The sequence below is a fragment of the Manis javanica genome, chromosome 11 (assembly GCF_040802235.1).
Source record: "Manis javanica isolate MJ-LG chromosome 11, MJ_LKY, whole genome shotgun sequence".
In the NCBI taxonomy this organism is placed as follows: domain Eukaryota; kingdom Metazoa; phylum Chordata; class Mammalia; order Pholidota; family Manidae; genus Manis; species Manis javanica.
The window spans coordinates 95,878,317-95,889,294 of NC_133166.1; positions in this window are offsets into that span (position 1 = coordinate 95,878,317).

Genomic DNA, 10,978 nt, shown 5'->3' on the forward strand with positions numbered 1-10,978 from the left:
GCACTGACTGCTACAAGTACTGCATCCAGAGCCCCTGCTGAAGCGTAATGCCCTGTCACCCTGCTTTGCATCATATGATCAATCTTGCCCACCCATTCTCTCTTGATTAAATCTGTGAGGAAGTCTGACCCAAGGACACAGATCCACAAGTTCTCAGCTATCACTAACATGGCTTGATGTAACCAGAATTTCACTCTAAGGAATTAAAGTTGAGAAGATATGGAAAGAATCATAACGGCTCACTGTGGTGAGTGAAACTATGTGGCCAAGAAGTAGAGCTGAGGATCATGGCAAGCCAAAATTATGAAGAACTTGCAATAAGAAGGTAGAGAAGAAATTGAGCAGCCACAGAGAAAAAAAGCTGGGAGGTAAGAAAAGATAGAGAGTGTACAAAGGAAAAGAAGCCACTTGTTAGGCAGAGGAAAATAGAGCACATGCAGAGAGGAAAAGCAGAAATACCAAAAGAGTAAGATTGCCTTATCATGAAAAGAGAGTAGCCAGCTCTTCTATTAGCCTTAATTCCTAATGCTTTCCTGGTTCCTTGTTTCCGCTCCAGTTTCAATCCATACCTTTTTATTATAATAATTTAATTGTATTTTTTTGTTATTTCAACAGCAATTTGAATTTTGTAGACTATTTAGAAAAATGCAGATAAAACAGAAGAAAATAAAGATCCATCCATAATTCTGTTGTCCAGAGAAAATCACTAAATGTTCATCTTTCCTTCCATTAATTTTCAGTGGCATCTTATGGCCTATATAATTTTGTAAAATGATTTTTCAGAACATTTAACAACCTGAATATATTAATAATATTAGCAATACACTATAAACATTGTCTATGTAACCATGTAATTATTATTTCCCTGTAACCATTATTTTTAATAACTACATGATAATCTGATATGTAGATGAACCAAAATTTATTTGACCAATTGTCCCATTTTGGACATTTACATTGATTGAATTTTCACTACATGGGGGATAAACATCCTTATACTATATCTTTTCCTATAATCATTGCAAGTTTGATACATAAAAAGTGATAACTTGTTTTAATTTGTATTTAGTGGTTTACTAGAGAGGCTATACATTTAGTGTGTTAGTTGGTCATTTTATATCTTTTTTTGTTAATGTCCTTTTTATATCCTTTTCCACTGGGTTTATTTCCAATGATTTCTAAAAGCTCTTTATTTATTAATGATATTAACCTTTGTTTTATATAGCAAAAATATTTTCTCCAACTCATTTGTCTTTCAGATAAATTCAAAAGCCATTTGTAATCTCAATGTCCCTAGACTTCCTTTATAATAGAGGCTGTAAAGGGCATTTTCCCAGACTCCCTTGCAGCTAGGAGTCACCACGTTGACCAGCTATGTCCAATGAGATATTAGTGGAAGTTCCTAGGTGAAACTTTAGGGAAAAAAGTTTTTTTTTAATAGGGGATAAACTCTGCCGGCATACCTCTTAGGGATTTTGCCTATTTGCCTCCTTTCTGTCTGGAAAATGAGTATGATCTTAGAGGTACATTAACAATCATCAAACAGCCATGAGATGAGTTCCATGTTAAAGCTCTATACTCTAAGGAGAGGAAATAGGAGGAAGGAGACAGCCCAGAATTCATGAGCCACATGATCAGTTTTATTGCCAATCTTCAGATTGCTTATTACCTGAGATGAATAATTACCTATTTAAGATAGATTTAAGTCAGATTTTCTGTTTTTACCAGCCATGGATATTCCTAATTAAATTTATGTAGATTTTGCAAACAATTTTTAATGTGATAAAATATACCCATTTTTTTCCTTTATAAATCTATGAAGTGCCAAACAAATAACAGAGAAATAATGAATGAATAGTTTATGCCTTTTGACCTGTGAAGAAATATTTTCCCCACACCAAAGATGTTAATCTTCATTGGTATTTGCTTCTAATACTTGCACATGGTTTTACTTTTGGTGTGAGGAAAGTTTTTCTTCCATATGGGAATCTGTCTTACAGAGCTGGTTGGGAGAATCTAAATTTTCTCTAAATGAGAATCCAATTTCTAAAACACCACTTATTGAGTAATCTTTTCTTTTTCTCAAAGTGGCTTAAAAAGTTACCTTACCACTTTAATTATTCAACCTTTATAACAAATTTTATATCTTGTAGAGGAAACCTAGTCTTATTCTTCTTCCAAGACTCTAAACTGTTACCCCATGTTTAACCATTGAGTTAAGTTTAGAATAATTTTATGTTCCAGATGTAATTATTTGGAAATTTTGATTGAAATTGAATTACATCCATAGATTATTGATTTCTTTAAATGTTGATTATTTTCATCCATTCACTCAGATTTTCTCCTGTCTTTCAATAGCAATATGGGTTATTGAAAACTACAATTCATAATTTTTAGTTTTTTTCCTAGGTATTTGATAGATTTTGTCAATATTGTTTCTACAATGTTTTCTATTTTCTAATAGAGTCTATGGTAAATATGAAAGCAAATGATTTTATTTTTTAGTTTGCATTACCTTTAAGCACTCTCCTGAAATCCATATTCATTTTAGAATGTACTATTTGATATTTTACATTTTTAGATGTATAATCATATCTTCTGAAAATAATTATAATTTTGCCAAGTCAATTCCAGTTCTATACTTTCAGCTTTTTATCTTCCTTGTGCTTTGGGATAATTAGAGAACAATTATACTAGAGAACAATTATAAAATAGAACTGGGAACAGGCATCATGATCTGTAGTGGGCCTTGTAACATTTTATGATGCTAAATGTTGATATAAAATAAGTAATCTTCAGCATTTAAAGAAAACACATTTGTATTCTTACTTTTATCGAAATCTTAATTTGCTTAATTTAATCAAAAATCTTTCTTGGCTCTCATTAAAATTATGTGTCTTTTAAATTTTGAACTATTGAGCTTAATTGTATTAAAAGATTTCCTAACATGGAAAAATCCTATTTAACTGAAATAAAAATTCTTGGTCATAATATAATTTGAACTTACTGGTGAATTTTATTTGCTTATATATTACTTATATTTCTTTTTGAATCTTTTCATCATATATGTTCATAATGAATATATCTTTCAGCAGTTGGTTGTTAATTTTGGTTGTTCTCTTTGTCAGATTATGGTATAGGATTACACACACTCTCAGGAAATGAAATTACAAACTTTCACATTGCTTTGATGGCTAGAAGCAATTCTAAAGCATAGGAATTATCTATTCTTCAACAGCTTGAAAATAGTCAACATAAAAAGACCGTAAGCCATTTCTTACTTAATATTAATGTTTCAAAACTTCAACATTTTGGTCATTAGTTTGTTTAATTTTATCTTGACACAATTTTTATAGTTAATAATACAAACTTTTAACCAGTAGTCTTATTGCCATTGCAGGCTTTAGATTCGTGGTTACCAAAGGTTCAAGGGTAATTCCCTTACTATCTAAGAGTCTAATTTAACTCACTTCCTGTGCTATTACAAACACAACCTAAAGGTTATTCTTTTTTTTTTCCTCTCTTTTTTCTTCCTCCTCCACTCTTTGTATGTTATGAATCAAATTCTGTGCTCTTTGCCTATCCCTTGGGTGACATCTATTTAGCCTTAGGAATACTTTCATCTATAGGAGTCCCTCCAAAATGCACTGTAGAGGTGGTTTGTGGGAGGTAAATTCTCTCAACTTTTTCTTATCTGAAAATTGTTTAATCCCTCCTTCAAATTTAAATGATAACCTTGCCAGATATAGTATTCTTGGTTCAAGGCCCTTCTGCTTCATTGCATTAAATATATCATGCCACTCCCTTCTGACCTGTAAGGTTTCTGTTGAGAAGTCTGATAGCCTGATGGGTTTTCCTTTGTATGTGATCTTTTTTCTCTCTCTAGCTGATTTAAAAGTCTGTCTTTTTCCTTGATCTTTGCCATTTTAATTATTATATGTCTTGATGTTTTCTTCCTTGGGTCCCTTGTGTTGGGAGATCTGTGCACCTCCATGGCCTGAGAGACTATCTCCTTCCCCAGATTGGGGAAATTTTCGGTAATTACCTCCTCAATGACACTTTCTATCCCTTTTTCCTTTTCTTCTTCTTCTGGTACCCCTATAACATGAATATTGTTCCATTTGGATTGGTCACACAGTTCTTTCAATATTCTTTCATTCTTAGAGATTCTTTTTTCTCTTTGTGCCTCAGCTTCTTTTTATTCCTCTTCTCTAATTTCTATTCCATTTACTGTCTCTTCTACTACATCTAATCTGCTTTTAAATCCCTCCATTGTATGTTTCATTTCAGATTTGGAATTTCTTAATGATTGAATTTCTGACTAAATTCATTCCTGAGTTCTTGAATATTTTTCAGTACCTCCATAAGCATGTTTATGATTTTTATTTTGAACTCTCTTTCAGGCAGATTGGTGAGTTCAGTTTCATTAGGCCCTTTATCTGGGGTTTGCGAGATTTTGGTCTGAACCATGTTCTTCTGACGTTTCATAATTCTGTGTGGTGCCCACTAGTGCCCAGAAGCTCCAGTCTCTGGAGCTGCTCAGCCCCTAGAGTGAGGCTGGGGGCCATAGGGAATTGGAGGTGGTGCCTGTGGGGAGGAAAGATCTGTTTCCTGATTGCCGTCTGCGTGCCTGTCTCCGGTGTCAGAGCCAGTGGGCCTAGCACACAGGTGTAAGCCTCTGTGCTTTGCCCCTCTTGTGTCTCTCTCTGGCTGGCCTGTCAGCACAGTGGCTGCAAATCTGCGAACCGGTGTCAGCAGGCCAGGAGGAAGGCGCAGCAGGCTGCTTGTCTCAGTGGGGGTGGGGGCCTCAGAGCTGAGCAGGCAGCCAGGGATATGGGGCACCTGAAGCTCCCCAGAGTTCCCAACCAGCTGGGCAGAGTGTGCCCAGACAACCTTGTCCAGCTCTCCCCTCTCCAGCGCAGCAAGCTCCATGCAAACCCCACTCCTTCAGCAGCCCTCTCGCTGCTAGGAAGCCTCTCAAACCGCTTGGCCTTTCCTTTGTCCCAGAGTGGCCGGGTGTGGATCCCCTCCTCCACAAATGGCTGCAATCTGTCTCTCAAGCACTCCACCTGTCTGAGCTCCCCAACGTCCAGAGCACCACACAGTGTAGGTTTCTGCTTCCAAAGTAGACCTCCAGGGCTCGGTGCTCAGCAGCTCTAGGCTTCCACCCCTCCCGGCTCCATTTCTCTTCCTTCCGCCGGTAAGCTGGGGTGGGGGAAGGGCCTGGGTCCTGCCTGATAAAGGCTTTTGTACGTTACCCTGTGTTCCTGAGGTCTGCACTGTTCGTGAGGTCTGCATGCAGTCTGGTTCAGCCTTCTTTCTTGTTGCTGTTTTAGGGTTAGTTGTAGCAATTAACTATATTTTCATACTATTTGTGGTTTTGGGAGGAATTCTGTGTCTCACCTCTCACACCACCATCTTGAATCCCTCTCACCAGTAGTCTCTTAAAAATTTTTAAACTTTTTCTACAGATTTAATTATATCCCATCTTACATTATGAGGTTTTTTAAATTAATATTTTCCAAGTTTTAATGTCTTTTTAGTCCTCTCAAAATCCTAGATTTTGAATCTACGTACTAACTTTGTACTTTGTGCTACTTAACTACTTTGCAACTGTTAGGGAATTTATAAGTCTATGCTTTTACCTTTAATTCACTCAACCTGCTTTCCTTGGGACTGTTTGGTGAATTTCATTTCTAATTTCTTGAGTTGAAATACAATTTACTTACATTAATTTTTTGATATTAAAAAGCATTTAAAACAATGAATTTTAATTCTGATACTGCTTTGGTTGCATCCAGTAAATTCTGATATGTAGTGTTCTTGTTTTCTAAATTACATGTAATTTAATAGCCTTTGGAAGCTATTGGGGGTGATTGTGTTGTTGTTTTCTTATTTTTTGGTTTGATTGTAGGTTTAATTAATGCTTTTTGTTGTTTGTTTGGAACAAAATTCCAAGTGGTTGGGTACATTTTTTCTAAGTTAAACTTCCATTATTAATTTCTAGCTTTATTACAATATGACCAGAGATGATAGCTTGTGCCATACATGTTTTGGGATTTTGTTGAGATTTTTGGTTGAGGCTCAGAGATTGCATGGCTACTGAGAAAGAACTAACATGTACTGTATTATACACTGTTCAATAAATATGTATTTATTAAATCAACTTAATTCTTCATATAATTCAAATTCTCTATGTATTTATTGTTTGTGGGTTCATTCTATCAAAAGAATGAGAGAGACAACAAAGATTCTGGCGCTGTTGGCAGTTGTAGCTACATTCATCCCACTGGTTCCTGGACTTGCCATTGGAATGAAGAAGGTGATATCTAAGCTGGCCTGTGCATACAGTAAAACAACAAATTTGACTGGATCTATACTGTTGGAACTCAACCAAGAATTAGGAGAAGTGCAAGTTGCAGTGCTCCAAAATCATGCGACTATAGACTATCTACCATATGGGATGTGAACAGTTCCCAGGAATGTGTCATTTTGTCTGATTTTTCTCGAACTATTCAAATTCAGTTAGACAATATCCAGCATATTATTGATAAGTATTCACAAATGCCTAGGGTACCTAACTGGTTTTCTTGGTTTCACTGGATATGGCTGGTAATTGTAGGTCTGCTTTTGTTATGTAGCTGTATTCCTATTCTGTTAATGTGTGTATGCAATTTAATTAGTAGTTTGTTAAAACCTATACATGCTTATGTTACTCTACAAGAAGATATGTCAAAGAAATAATCAATCTTCCCATGTTTTCTTCCATCTGCTACCTCTATAGCTTTACTTCTTCCTTCCTAATTACAACCCTTTAGTAGAATTCGTGCCTGATATCAAAAATTACTGAGTATCATAATTCTTCCAAGTGGTAAAGATACCTCAAGACAAATGCTTGGCATAGAAGCCACAGGGCATAAATCTGCAAAGAAGTAAAAAGCTAACCTTTTCAAACAATATGGCTTCTCTCTCACTTACCAACTTTACATTTCCCTGTATGGCCCCAGAAGATGACTGGTTAGCCAGAGACGGGTAAGATTCCTCAAGGGAGGAACAACCTAAGACAGGCACAGTCGCAGGGGGACCATCAGGAGAGAAATTGGGGATCAACAGAGGTGAGGCTTAGAACCTCACCCCCCGTTTTGAGAGAAATCTTCGGCATCCATGGATGTTTTGTTGCCCTTGTCTAGCTTGGATTAATACTTCGTCTATAGGCACACACCTGATCATCTACATTTGCCCTCTTACAGCACTAAACTACGCTTTCTACCTTTATCTTGCATCTACCTACCACTTCAGCATTTTATTAAAAAAAATAATAATAACAAGGGAGAAATGTGGGATTCACATATATATATCAAGTATAAAAATCAAATGAATAATCATATCTGACTTGATTGTTTATAGTTCATGATGTGTGATCAAAACCGAAAGTTTCTATGATGACTGCCCTTGTACTGTTCACCATGTAACAACTTATTCACTCTGTGAGAACTTGTTCACCATTTAAGAACTTGTTCGTTATGCTTCAGAAGATTGGAGACTGTTGAGAATTAGGCTTGAGGTTGATTAATGATTGTGCATTGAGTCCCCTATACAGAATTTTATTGTTGTTAACAACCATTTGATCAATAAATATGAGAGATGCCCTCTCAAAAAAGAAAAAAAGAATGAGAGCGAAACATTGAAACTGCTTATTACTATTGTTTCTCTGTGAATTCTCTCACGTATTTCCAGCAATTTTACTGTATATATTTCAATACAATGTTCCTAGTGCAGAGAGATATATGATGTATATCGCCCTTGTGAATTTTACCCTTTATCAATACATAGTAACAAGTGTGCTTCTACACTGGCTCTCTGAAGAAAAACTTTAAAAGCTGCAATTTGTAGCACTTACCAATTCTGTGGTATAAATGCTCCCACCATGGCTAAGTTCAAGTTATGGATATAAGGTCACTGAAGTCACAGATGGGATGAGATGGACATGACTGGCTCTCATGTACCAGTACCGGCCGGCTCCAACACAGAGGAAATTTCTGTTATGTTTTATGATCTGCCTTTGACCCTGCTTGAGTACTAAGAATATATATATACATATATGCAGCTATCTGCATATACAAAATATATTTAAATATATTTACCCTTTTTGTTTGTTTGCATCTACCTGATATATCTTTGCCCATTTTTCTCATTTTTAACCATATGTCACTTTTCTTTCACAAATACATCTCTTGTGAACCATATTTTGTTGTAATACCCAGTCTGAGAGTCCTTTATGTTATAACAGACAGATTTAATATATTTACATTTATCATTTTTTGCTACACGGGCTTTGTTTTTCTTTTGCTTCCTTACTTTGGCCTTTAATTTCTATCATGTATTATACAGTTCACATTTCTTTCCTAGCTTTTATTCCCAGCATATGTTACCTTTACATTTTTTCAAGAGCGTCAGAAGTGTGTATTTCATTCAAAAATGAAAACATATATTATAAGATTTTCATATTTAAGATCAGAAATTTAGAACTGAAGGAAGGGTTGTGATTTCTAAAAATGCTAGAAAAAAGTATTCATAATACATAAATTCCTTGGTGTTCAATTATATTATTTAAGCTTTGAACCCCAGATCATTTATAATTACTTTATATTATTTATTTTCTATTCTCTTTTAAGAATAAAACACTTTTATTCATTTTTATAATCACACATTTAAAAGTAGTTCATGCCTAACTGTAACTTAATGTTTTTAGAGCTAAGCGTCGGCCTTTTATAACATGGAGGTGACAGACATAAGGGTGAAGAGGAGAGGCTGGGACTCTGGCACCAGACTCCCTGAGTTCAAACACTGGGTGCGTTAGCAACTGATCATGTAACCTTCTCTGTTAACCTCTCTGTCTCTCAGCTCCTTATCTGTAAAATCGGCATATTCACAGTACATGCTTTATAATGCGTTCTGAAGTTTATATTGGTTAATGTGAATGAAGGACTTCCAATAGTGCCTGGCACATGCTCAGCACTATTTGTGTTTGCTGCTATTTTATTATTATTATTATTATTCGATTTTAATGTTGCTCCCTCTCAAAGGACTATCTCAGGAAAACACCTTTGAGTACCTTTTCAAGATGGACGTAGGTGGTATATTTTCTAAACCCAGTATAGCCAAGGCTGTTTTTCTGTTATCTGCACACATTAAAGACAATATGACTTGGCTTTAAATTCTTGGATCACAACTATGCCCCCTCAAAATCCCATAGACAGGTTTCCATTTCTTTCTGAAATTTAATGTGTCTAAAAAGTCTAAATCCAAGCTTATATTTTGTTCCTTTGCAGATAATCTAGGTTATTTTACATGAATCTTTGTAGGATTTCTCAGCATCTTTGTAAGTTGAGACTTTGGTCAAAATGTCTAGGTATGGTTTCCTTTTCATTCATTTTGTCTGGAATAGTCTTTCAAAATCTCCCTACAATTCTTTCTTCAGTTCAAAAACTTGTCTTCTGTCACATATTTATTTGGGTTTTGCACTCCTCCATTTATTCTGTCCCCTGCTTCAGAGGCACCAATTACTCATGTGCTTGTTCTCCATTCTGTCCTCCACTTCTATCATTTTTTATCTCACAATTTTTAATCCATTTTCCCTTCTGACTTTAAAGTTTGCCTTTCAAAACAGTATGATTTCTCAACATAACATTTAATGTTCTTCACCGACCCATTTTGTCTCTAAGTACTGCTGTTGGAATTTTAGTTGTTCTTTGCTATTCCTCCATCTCTAGCTTTCTGACTCCGTAACATTAATGAAAAATCCAGAAACAAATCTCATGCAAAGATTCCTGTGACTAAGAGAAACTGCCACTAACTTCATACATGAAGCTACTTAAATATGGTCCTTTATGAAAAATGGAGTGTTCCTGTAGAACCAGCCTCACATAGTATACAGGATGTGTGACCGTGACTACAAATGGTGCCTCCTCTGTATTTTTAGACCCCAACATCACCACAAACAACATTACCACTCCTTCTACTACCACTTCCCCCACCACATGACTCATCCAGAATGCAGCTACTCTTAAACTGCAGGAACCAGCTCAGAACAGCACTCTACCCCCCTGCCACATGCCCAGCTGGGCTCCGCCAGGGGGGCTGCCGAAGGAACTGGCCGCAGAAGGAACTGGCCCAAGCGAACCGCAGTTCTCGCCCAGCATTCCAAGGACATACATGCTTTAAAATACAGGGACACGCGTTTCAGGAATTGTTTACAGCCACTTTATAAAGAGGGAGACAGAGTGTACCCGCAAGAAAGATAGTAAGCACAGGAACACTCAGAAACATGGAAAAGGACATTTCTCTACCGGTGACAGTGCCTGTTACATGACATTCACACATCACAAGTGCTCTTCAGCCGCTTGTAAGTCATGAAAGGTGAGTGAGAACACTTACCTTCTTTGTAGAAAGGGAAAAGGAGGTGGAGAATCCTTCACACAAACATCCACTTTGACTTTTCATGTCTCAGTTCGAAGCCTCGCAGTGGATAACCGCAGCCACTCCTGGGTCACAACCCCAAACGGGCAGCCACTGTGTGGGAGAAACAGCAGATGGGCCCCAGTGCATGGAGCACAACTAGGAAGCCCGGCCTTCAGCCCCCTCGGCTGGGTGCTTGCAAAAACGTACGTGAAGTTTTAGTTGGAGGTCTGTCTGCTCCTCCCACACCTCCTCTGGGCACGTGGTGGTCACCTGTCTCTCCAGCTCTGGGGCTCATCTGGGACCACCTCCTCCCAGGCAAGCCCCCGCTCTTGCCTCAGGTGCCTCACTAAAGCCTTCCTGCACCACCCTGGGTCTGCCAGTGTAATAATCTACCTACCTGCTGCTGATAGGTCAATCCATCCCCTTGCCAGATTACAGGGGCATGTTGTTCCAGGTGGTGATATTTTAACAAAGACCTTCAGTGCCTCATTACCATTAGGCTGAGGTAAAGGAGAGG